Source organism: Leptonychotes weddellii, chromosome 14 (assembly GCF_054177405.1).
Source record: "Leptonychotes weddellii isolate Sample4059 chromosome 14, ASM5417740v2, whole genome shotgun sequence".
Classification (NCBI taxonomy): domain Eukaryota; kingdom Metazoa; phylum Chordata; class Mammalia; order Carnivora; family Phocidae; genus Leptonychotes; species Leptonychotes weddellii.
In genome coordinates this window covers 55,968,468-55,980,526 of record NC_138382.1, presented here as the reverse complement: position 1 = coordinate 55,980,526, position 12,059 = coordinate 55,968,468, and positions in this window count along the sequence as shown.

Here is a 12,059-nt window from a genome sequence, read left to right as displayed (position 1 = left end):
GAATGTGATGTTTTAAAATTATGCCTCGTCATTAGCATAAGAGAAACTAGCGGCTCCTGAATTGATATTCTGTATCTTCTAAGAAGGAGTCTCTTTCCCATCCCCCTCATACCCAAAGAAGCCTCATAAAGGAGTGATTTAGAGGGGGACAAATTGCTGTTCCTTTTCACTCTCTTAAACAAGCACGTTCAGCCTTCAATGAGATTAAGTTACAGAAAATTCAGAAATCATGATTGGGATTTTTTTTTTTAGCCAGTGATCAAGGTACCAATCTCACCACCATGAGGTGTCATCAAGGCAAGCCCCTGGGAAGGGCTTAGTTTGTTTTTCTTTTGAGAAAAAGAGCATTGTTGGTTTTTTTTCAACTTATGTAAGAACAGCATCTGCACTAACCAGGATAAAATTATAAGGTCTATCAATCTTGGTGCTGCAGGGTAAAAGCAGATCACCAGCTGAGCCAGCCAGAAATGCTTCCCAGTGGTCTAGTATTGCATAATTGGCCGTGTGAATTCCAGGCTTTCCAGTTTCAGATGGAGGACTTGGTGCTGGTCACTCACAGTAGGAAAACACTGAACTAATGGTCTTTCCTATGATTTTAATAATGCCTGACTCATTGTTCACATGACTGCATGTTTTTGGGTAACAAATATAAATGCATCTATGTATGCATATGCTTCTAACTACTCAGAATCATCCTCTAATTTTTTTTAATGGCATTTGGTGCTTTTGGCTGTGTTATTTACATTTTAGCACATACTGTGTTCACAGCCACATCCCACAAGAGCACAGTTGATTCAGCAGAGCCCCAGCCTTCCCGATCTGCCTCACGACCTCCTCCTGGAAGCATTGGCACATCACCCCTGGGAAATGTTCCAGGAGCAAAAACTAATTGTAACCAAGGGCTGTAACCATTCATTACCAGAAAGGCAAGAGCAAGTCTCTGTTTGAGAAGATGGAAATGTATCTCAGCCTCCCAGTTACAAGCCTTGAAGTTAGAAGCCTGAAAAGAGCTTCCCTGAACCCAGGCGTGTGACAGAAAAAGACAACATTGTTCCCAGCAAGACTCTGAGAATTATAAATCCTTAGTTCTGCAACTTTGTTTCTGCCCATACTTGTAAGTTGATATCTCTCCAATGTTAATAACTGTGTCTTTTATTTATGGTTTCATTTGGATTTTCGCTGTGATACCAGACAATTTATAAGTTCTCTAAAAATGCTTGCTGTGAACTTGCGTTGGGGGGAGGGTAGCATCTCCCCTATTACTTTTCTGAATGACATTTTAAAAATCTGTAGTTATTCATTTATTCAATAATTTTTAAATTGAGTCCTTCTTATGAGCTAAGCATGTTTGATTAAATATCACTATGCAAACATCAGTCCTTGGAGATTTCAGCTGTTTCCATCATACAACTACTGTGGGTTTTTATTTTGAGGTGATAGGGTAAGGAAGGAGGGGAAGGGAGACAGGATTATGAGTATTCATGTGAGAAGGAAAAGAGGCAACTTGTAAAGTAGGGAAACCCATTTATTTAACAATAGTGTTCTTGAGCCATTATAATGAGCCAGATACCTAGCTAGATGCCAGGGATTCAAAGATAAATGAGGTACATTTCTTGCCCTTAAGTCGTTTACATTTTAGTGAGGTGGAAAGACATTTAAGCCAAGAATTAGAGTATAGATTAAATGTAATGAGAGGAATGAGTCCACATGCTATATAAGCTCAGAGGAGGTCCACAGAGATTGATTTATTTTGTTCGTAAAAAATGCTGCATTACATTTTTTCCCCTGTTAACTCTTATTCTTATCCCCACTAGACAAGTTCCCACTGTGTACCAAAAGCCTAGAAAAGAGCTTGGTATCCAGGAATATGTCACAAATATTTCTTCAATGAATAACTGCATTTTGTCAATGAGTTCCCAGAAATTTACATTTGCAAATGCCTAGAATGTCTCAAAGGAAGTGTTATCTGAAATATTGTATGATTATTTTTTTTAATGTTTGGCTTTTTTTTCTGTAAAACATCTGGAATAAAATATATTTATTTATATTGAAAGTATAGGAGGTTTTTCTTTGAAAGACAGTGTAGCCTAACACCTTGGCAAAAGAAAGGATTAACTACATAAATCTTTTTAAACTCCTAGATGCAAAAGTTACCATAAATAAACACACTGTCAGATAAATAATCCTTGTAAAGTGATATATAAAAGGTTCACTGCTACAGCATGAATGTTTATGTCCCTGAAAGTCATATGTTGAAATCCTAATCCCCAAAGACGGTAGTTTTAGAAAGTGGGCCTTTGGGAGGTACGTGGGTCGTGAGGATGGAGCCCTCATGAATGGGATTAGTGACTTATAAGAAAGGTTCCAGAGAAATCCCCAGCCCCCTCCACCATGGGAGGATATAGAATGAGGCTGGCAGTGTGTAACCAGAAGAGGGCCTTTCCCAGAACTCCATCATGCTAGCACCCTGATCTGGGACTTGCAGCTTCTAGAACTGTGAGGAATTAATCTCTGTGGTTTATAAGACACCCAGTCTGCGGTATTTTGTTATAGCAGCCTGAATAGACTAAGATATTTACTACTGGTAATAGTTGAAAGGCTCCTATTAAACAAAACAAAACCCTAAAAGCACCAAAAGGGAAATAGGCAAAGGACATAGCAGACAAAATCCACAGTGAAAGAAATACCAGGACTCATAAAATGTGAAATGCTGCTCAACTTCACTAATAATAAAACTGTAAGTTAAAAAATTAGGAGCTATCATTCTTCACGTAACAAATTGGCAAAGATTTAAAAGCTTGATAATATTCAGTGTCAGAGAAAGTCACAGTGCTCTCATATACTATTTATGGGCATATAGTTACCTCTTTCTGGAGAGGAATTTAAGAATTTATACCAAAATTTAAAAGATGCATTTCTTTTAGCTCAGCCTTTTCTTGTCCAGGAACATATCCAGCAGCAATACAGTCTTTTTTTACAATAAGGAAAAACTGGGCAAGACCTAAATTTCTATGAGTAGAATATTAAATAATTGGTTAAATAATAAGAAGTATTTTACAGCTATTAAAAAGTATGAGGTAGGGCGCCTGGGTGGCTCAGTTGGTTAAGCGACTGCCTTTGGCTCAGGTCATGATCCTGGAGTCCCTGGATTGAGTCCTGCATCGGGCTCCCTGCTCAGCAGGGAGCCTGCTTCTCCCTCTGACCCTCCCCCTTCTCATGTGCTCTCTCTCTCTCATTCTCTCTGTCTCAAATAAATAAATAAAATCTTTATAAAAAAAAGTATGAGGTAGATCAGTATTTACTGACATGGGAAGATAACTATAATACATCATTGACTCAACAAGGTTTACAACACAGTATTATGATAGAATCTTGTTTATGGGGGCACCTGGGTGGCTCAGATGGTTAAGCATCTGCCTTCAGCTCAGGTCATGATCCCAGGGTCCTGGGATTGAGCCCCATGTCGGGCTCCCTGCTCAGTGGGGAGTCTGCTTCTCCCTTTCCCTCCGCCTCTCCCCCTGCTTGTGCGCGCTCTCTCTCTCTCAAATGAATAAATAAAATCTTAAAAAAAAAAAAGAATCTGGTTTATGCAAATACTGTGTGTGTGTGTATTTGTAGAAAAGACTGTGGGAAATATATACCACTCTGTTAGAGCAGTTACCTTTGGAGAGGAGGTGGGTAAGTTGGGGTGAGGTAGATAGAGCAAGACAGAAGGGAGACACTTCCTGAGCTATGGACTTCTGCATTGCTTGTGGTTTTGACAAACCAGGTACTGTTTTTAAAACTATGTTAAAATGTTTTTATAAAATTACTGTGGGGGGAAGTGGTCCTCCCAGATGACCTTTCAATCATGGAGAAATTATGCAAAGTGTCCAGAGTACAGAGAAAGAACAGATCACTATTAAAAGCCATGATTAAGAGAGGCTTCTTGAAGTAAGTGGCATTCAGCTGATCCTTGAACAACAGGTAGATTTTTCAATAAGTGAAGATGGGAAAGAAAGAGATTTCTCCGGCATAAAATAACTTCAGCAAATGTGCAAGCTTAGAAATGAATAAGATCTGTTGGATGTTCCACTTATGTATTGTCGTATCACAAACCAGACTTAAAACAACAATTATTTATTACCATCTCTCACAGTTCTGGGGACTTCTCACGTGGGGGCTCACGTGTGGTTGCAATCTCTCAGTGGAGGGGGCCCAAGTCATCTCAAAGTTTCTTCATTCGCCTGCCTGGTGGTTGATGCTGGCTGTTGGCTGTGAGCCAGAATACTTACATGGAGCCTTGCCCTGTGACCTGGGCTTCCTCACAGCATGGTGGCTGGGTTCCAAGAGTGAGCATCCCAAGAAGACCAGGCTGACACTGCATTACATCATTACCTTTTATAACCTAGCCTCAGAAAGCACATAGCATGATTTTTGCTGTAGTCACAGGCCCATTGAGACTCAAGGGAAGGGACGACGAATGCCACCAACACCCAACCCCAACAGAAGAATTATCAATGTCACATTGTAAGAAGAGCATGTGGGAGACCTTGCTAGGAGCTCTCCAGTTTGCCACAGCTCCTAACACTCTCTGAAGTCTCTTAGAGGAGACAGCTTCTCCCATCTACACTACCCCCTGGCTCCATAGCCCTTGGAGTTTGCACCTCTCGCAGACAAGAGGATCAGAGGATTTGGAGCAAAAAGGTAATAGAGCTTTTTCTTTAAAAAGATTACTGTGATGGGGGCACCTGGGTGGCTCAGTCGTTAAGCGTCTGCCTTTAGCTCAGGTCATGATCCCAGGGTCCTGGGATCGAGCCCTGCATCGGGCTCTCTGCTCGGCCAGGAGCCTGCTTCTCCCTCTCCCACTCCCCCTGCTTGTGTTCCCTCTCTAGCTGTCTCTCTCTCTCTCTCTCTCTGTCAAATAAATAAAATAAAATCTTAAAAAAAAAAAAAAAGATTACTGTGATGATATCTTACAGGGAGGTCTAGAAGGAGAGATTAAACAATAAAAACAGTAGGTGCTAAAACTGTTGCCCACAGTCATCAACTCCCCTGCTCAATTCAGCAAAATGATGCCTAAGTGTGATTGATGGGAGTCCTCCATATTCTTACCAAAGCATTCAGTCTTCAGGATGCTCTCAACGGGCCTCGATTCTTGTAGAACCAGATGCTCCTATGCCTGGCAGGAAATTACTAGGCCATGGGAAGTAATTGAACTTTTTGAGAATACCAAGGTACCACTTCAGGGCTACTAAGTGATATTTCTCCAACTGAGCAAAGGACATAGACTGCCTGGGAAACAAGCCATCTCTTGACCGCCCAACTCCCTTTCTTCCCAAGCATTCCAATAGCTGGCCTTCTAATGTTGTGCCACAGAACAAAATGAAGGAAAAGGGGCGGGCAGAGACTGCGAGGTCTAGCTGGACCGACAGTTTGAAGCTTAGCTACCATCATTCCCAGTCCTATTAAGAGATTTGTGTTAGGCAAGGAAAACTGTAGCATTAGTCTGGTTTTTAAAGTCTTTTCCCCCCAACTATTATTATTTTATTGGACAAACTGTCAAAATCCACCTGTTCTTGTTCTCAGAGCTCCTTTCTTCCTTCCTCATTGGCACTAGACAGAGTCATTTTCCTTAATACTGTGTAATTTAGAAGAGGCTGTGTCAATTGCATAAAATATTTCTAATCTCCATAATTAAGATGCTGCTGGTCTGATAGCTTTGCTCTCTTACTCCCCCTCAGCTAGTTGCAGGGATATAGAAAGACATTTACAATGAGTACTAAAGCAAAAATGACATGCTGTTCCCCTCATCACCAGCTTCGCTAGACTCCTTCCTAGAGAGCTTCATTTATGGCTTCTTCAAAAGTAGGAAAGAGAGACCATGCCAAGTTTCTTCAGACCATTTTCTCTCCATTCCCAGAACACATTATGCCCTGTCCTCAGTTTGGATTTAGAGAAAATCCAGTTTGCCCCTTCTTATGACCTGTCCTTGAGGTCAGCTCCTAGCACAGCATTTGACATGGAAACATGGGTCAAACAACTGAATGATGGAATTCTGAGGTCAAAGAGAAACTTAGAGGAGTAGCAGAGCATTGCAGTTGGTGGCAAGGAATCTTTGAAGATCATATAGTCTATTTCCCTTTACTTTTGGAAAAAACAGAGAGACAATGATTCACCCAGATGGCCATACACTCAACTCTTTGCTCCTGCCTCTTCCTAGTTTGACAATTGCCTTCAGGTATGGCCTATAAAAAGTCTCATTTCAGCCTTACAATCATTCAATTAAGTAAAAATTGTTATGACTATTTTAGAGATTAGGAAAATGAGATGTGAAAACAATGGTCTAGATAGACTGGATTATGTTGCTACAACAAATTTACCCTCAAATCGAAGTGGTTTGGTGGAACAAAGGTTTCCTTTTCCCTCACAGTATTTACGACAGAGCATGTGACCCAGCTGGGAGAGGATGGTAGTATCTGCTCCATGGAGTTATTCATGTACCCAGGTTTCTGGAGGCTTGAACATATTTTAGCTGCACCCTGTAAAATTTTAGGTCTTTAAACCTCTCAAAGAAAGGAAGTAATGGGGCGCCTGGGTGGCTCAGTCATTTAAGTGGCTGACTCTTGATTTCGGCTCAGGTCATGATCTCAGGGTCTTGGGATCCAGCCCGCACTGGGCTCCAAGCTCAGCCAGAAGTCTGCTTGTCTCCCTCTCCCTCTGCGCCTCCCCCGCTCATGCAAGCGTGTGTATGCACGTGTGCTCTCCCTTTCTCTCTCTCTCAAATAAATAAATAAATCTTTCTAAAAAAAGAAAGAAGGAATTAGATGATTATCCATGGGCTTTTTACTGTTGCGGCCCAGAAATGACACCCATTCTTTTGGCTGTATTTCATTAGCTAGTACTGGTCACATGTCCTCACAGAACAGTAAGGGGAGGAAATGTAGGAGAAATGGAATCTTTGGTAAATATTGCTCACTCACTGTCACCGCCCTATGAGGTAATAATTTGGCCACCATCCCACAGCTATTAAGCGGTAGGATTGGCATCTAGAGCCAAGCTGTCTGACTCCACAGCCCATGTTCTTAACCATTGCATTTTCTTTAGGGATAGAAGTGGCCAGGGATAGGAGCAGCTGTAATGTAGTAGAAAGATCTCTGGACTTGAGACAGGTGCGTTTGTATACCCATTTTGCCACTTACAAGTGTTGAGGCCTTGGCAAGGCCCTTAGCCTCTCTGTTGCCAGCAATTTTCCCATCTATAATTAGGGATCAATAAAACTTTTTCATTAGGTCACAGTGAAGAGGAAAGTATGAGAACCTCCATGCCATGTAACATTTCCTCAACAAAGGTTTAAATCTGAATCCTTATCATTTCTTTTTCCTGCCCCTCTTTCTGTCACACAGGTGCTTTCCTATGCTGTAAGTCCTTCCACAGTGACACCTTTTACTGAAAGTTCTGGTCAAAATTCTGCCAGAGGAGACACATCAGTAACCTGATCCCAACACTTTGAGCATTAAAGTTCTGATTCTATCACCAGTCCTTTTTCTGACATGAGCAATTTTCTTCATGTATTGCCAAGCACAACTCATTCATGACTTCAGGTACAAGGAAAGGATAATGTCGCAGTGGAATTAAAAGTTGTGGCTTGAGAACAGTTTTGCATTTGAAAACACTGGAAATGTTGGAGCCTCTTTAGGAAGTAAATGTCAAGGCACATTAATATAGAGTGAGCAAAAATGCCTTCCGGTTTCTCAACCTATTGAGAAAGCCTATTTAGTTCATCATTGCAGCCTCTTCTAAACTCTGAAAATAGGTCCTCCATATAATTTTAATGTTATTTAGAAAAACAAACATCTATTAAAGCAACCAGGTAATAGGGAAAAAATGCCTTATTTAGAAGCTTAATGGTGCTTTTACTCCTGGGAAAAGAGAGTAAATTATTTCCTCTGGGAAGGTACATAAACTCTTTCAGGCCCCTGGGTAATTGTTTAGGAGAATATTGGTAGAGATAATTTACAATCTTAGGAGCCAAGGTTCAAGGCAAAAGTAATGAACTTCCCCAAAGCAAGGCTTCTTTAGCACAACAACTTCTATTCCTTTCTTTGACTTTCTTGTTAGCAACTCAAACATCCTGACACACTGGTTGCAGTCTTGGGCTCTGGAGTCAGACAAATGTGAATTTGATAACCGGCTCTGCAAATTACTAGCTGTGGGACCTTGTCCTAGTCTGACATTGCATTGTGATTATTAAATGGGGGAGAGCACTTGGCAAGTTTACAAGGGTGTACCTGGCATATTTGATGCCTGGAACAAATCATTTTTAATGCACTCCTCCAGATGACAACAGTATTATCAGTAATAATCATTTTCTTAATTTATTTTTTTGTTTCAAAACAATTAAAAAATAAATTTCAATCTTTAAGAACTAAAAGGTATATTTTGTGTGAACTAAAATGTACACTTACTCACCAAGGTATTGTACCTTGCAGTTCACGGTTTTACTGTTTTAAGTTTTAAAGTGCCATTAAAAACCCGAATTGTGACATAGAATGATGGAATTAAATTAATCTAGTTTTGCTTCTTTACCTTTCAAATGACTGTGTTATTATCATTTATTTATATTTGCTGCTTAAATGTAGGGATATGTCCTACCACAGGGACTGGAAACACGAACAATGCCCTAAATGAACTTGAACAATCCCTAACCATTATGAACTTACTCTTGAAGCAAACCCTGGAAGCTCTGTCCACATGTGTCAGGGTTGACTGTGTAAGTAGGATTTCTCTGGATTAACTTCCATCTTGGAATACAGTGTTTATTAAGAGACAAGTAATAAACATTTGCTAATATGAGGTATATATATATATATATAATATATATTATATAATAAATATTCTATATACATATTATATAATAAACATCTATAAGTTTATATATATACCTAATATAAACATACATATCCTTAAAATTCAGCAGTGTAGCAGGTAGGCCAACCAAAGATGTTTTAGGGAAAAGCATTCATTTTATCATTGACATTGTTCAAAGTTTCAGGCACATGATGATAATAAAAAGCAGGCAAACAAGGCTTGATTGTTTTTCAAAATTCTCTATAGACCAATGCACCTTATATTGTTCCTAACCTCTCCCACTGCCCTGCCCTTGGCATACTACTGTAAAGCTCCTGGCTATTGTATGCACTCAACAAGCTGTCAACTATTAATATTTTTCTACAAAAACAAAGAGATTCCTGGGGGCTTTTGTGTTGCAGAGATGGGGGGGGGCAAGGAAATATGACTTAATACCTCAATAAAGAAGTAGCATTATCTTTTAAAAAGAGTAATGTTTTTCTGTAATAATAGCAATAGATGCTTTAAAAAAATTTTTTTTATTGGGGTAAAGTACACATAACTTTGCCACTTTAATCACTTTATTATTTTAAGTAATCTCTACCCCCAGTGTGGGGCTTGAATGAGCCCAGAGGTCAAGAGTCACAAGCTCTGCTGATGAGTCAGCCGGGCACCTCCACAGCAATAGATGCTTTTTAATTTAGAAAATATATTATGCATAAAAAAAACATACAAAATGCAGTAAAAGTTGTGGCCCTATTATCCAAAGTTGTTATCCAAAGACAACAATAATTTATTGATCACTTATTATACGTATACCAAGAGCTGTACATTCAATTATTTTCATCTTCACTCTCAAACTGTGAGATAGGTTCAGTTTTTTACATTTTTCATTTTTTCACATTCTTCTTTTCCTTTTTCACAGAGGAGATAACGGAGACCTGCCTGGAGAAGTTATATAAGATCATAAGTGGCAAAGCTGGTATTCAATGACAACTCTGATTGGAAGCCCAATCTCTCTCTCTTTTTTTAAGCATTTATTTACTTAAGTATTCTCTACACCCAGTGTGGGGCTCGAACTCACGACCCTGAGATCAAGAGTTGTACACTCCTCCAGCTGAGCCAACCAGGTGCACCTACAAGTCCAATCTCTTAATAACTCTGCTATTGTATATCTTTATAACCTCAGGGAATATACTCAAAGAATATAAACAGAATCATTTTCAAAGGTTCATGAATGAGGGTACTTATCACAGTGATAGTTGTAAAAACATATATTTATGTACATGGAAGAAAGCCGAGAAGAAAACAATAACACGTTACCAATGGTTAACTCTTAGTTACTGAATTACTGATGATTTTTATTTTATTGTATATATTTTTCAATATTTTCTAAAATTTCTATAATAAGAATGTGAGATTTTTCAAATGTGAAATCTTCTAAAAATTTGGAAAAAATGTATTTTCAAAAATATTGGTAAATTTTTGGTGAATCTTCAACTCCTCAGTCTTTCGTACAGCGTTTGATTAAACTGTTGTGCACAGCTCACACTTCTCAACAGTGTGTGGATTAGGCTGAAATTCAGTGTCACTTTATTGTCCTCTCTCACATCTTCTTCCCCCCTCAGCCCTTAGTGGCTTTAATTCCACCAGTTCTTTGACTATTGTTAACCTTCCCCGGGGAGAAGATACTCATTTACTTCTTTGATTGTCTTTTTTTAAAGACATCCAATTCCTTTTGTTAGGAGATTATGGACAGAAATATTTACATACCCCAAATTTCTATGGTCAGATGGAACATTTTTCCCCATCTTGTAAAAAGTTCCTTGTAGCTAGCTCACTCCAGAAATTTTGGGCAATGTTAGCCGTTTTCATGACCAGCATAAAATTTGTAAATGTCTAGGTAATGGTATGTTAGCTGCATCTCTTCACTCGGGACTCACTTTTCTCATCTGTAAAATGAAGACACAAACTCATGGAGCTCTAAAGTCCCTGCCTAGTCCCAGTCTTTAGGTAGAAACAGACCAGTAAAGGAATGGGTGTTAATTCTTCTGGACGCAACACTGCAGCACACTGTCGATATATTAACTCTCTGAATGGTGCCTGAGCAAGGGGTTTCTAGTATATAGATGTACTGACCTACTTTTAGTTCTTTTATTCTCTATTTAATTATAGTTAATCAGTTACCAGGTGCTTAATTTTGGTTATTGTAATTTTTATAGACATCCCTTTTTTTAAAGATTTTATTTATTTTTTTTTTAAAGATTTTATTTATTTATTTGAGAGAGAGAATGAGATAGAGAGAGCATGAGGGGGGGAGGGTCAGAGAGAGAAGCAGATTCCCTGCCGAGCAGGGAGCCCGATGGGGATTCGATCCCGGGACTCCAGGATCATGACCTGAGCCGAAGGCAGTCGCTTAACCAGCTGAGCCACCCAGGCAGTTAAAGATTTTATTTATTTATTTGACAGAGAGAGACACAGTGAGAGAGGGAACACAAGCAGGAGGAGTGGGAGAGGGAGAAGCAGGCTTCCTGTGGAGCAGAGAGCCAGATGCGGGACTCGATCCCAGGACCCTGAGATCATGACCTGAGCTGAAGGCAGGCACTTAACTACTGAGCCACCCAGGTGCCCCTATAGACATCCCTTTTCAAATATGTTAGACTACTTTTTATACTTTCCTGTTCCTTATCCTTTTTTTCCAATCAGAAGTGGGCCTTCTCCAGAACTTTTTAAAAATACCCTTTCCCAGCTATTCAAACAACAACAACTAACAATAACAACATAGTAGGCATAATTGTTTTATACCCTGGGTCTCATAATTCTGACATCAGAAATCTGTGAAAATCTAATTATGTTGTGTATGTGTCCTACTGTTTTTATTTTTATATACTTATGTTAATCCCCATACATTACATCATTAGTTTTAGATGTAGTGTTCCATGATTCATTGTTTTTGCATAATACCCAGTGCTTCATGCAGAATGTGCCCTCCTCAATACCCACCACCAGGCTAACCCATCCTCCTACCCCCCTTCCCTCTAGAACTCTCAGTTTGTTTTTCAGAGTCCATCGTCTCTCATGGTTCGTCTACCCCTCCGATTTCCCCTGCTTCATTCTTCCTCTCCTGCTACCTTCTTCTTCTTCTTTTTTTTTTTTCTTAACATATATTGCATTATTTGTTTCAGAGGTACAGATCTGAGATTCAACAGTCTTGCACAATTCACAGAGCT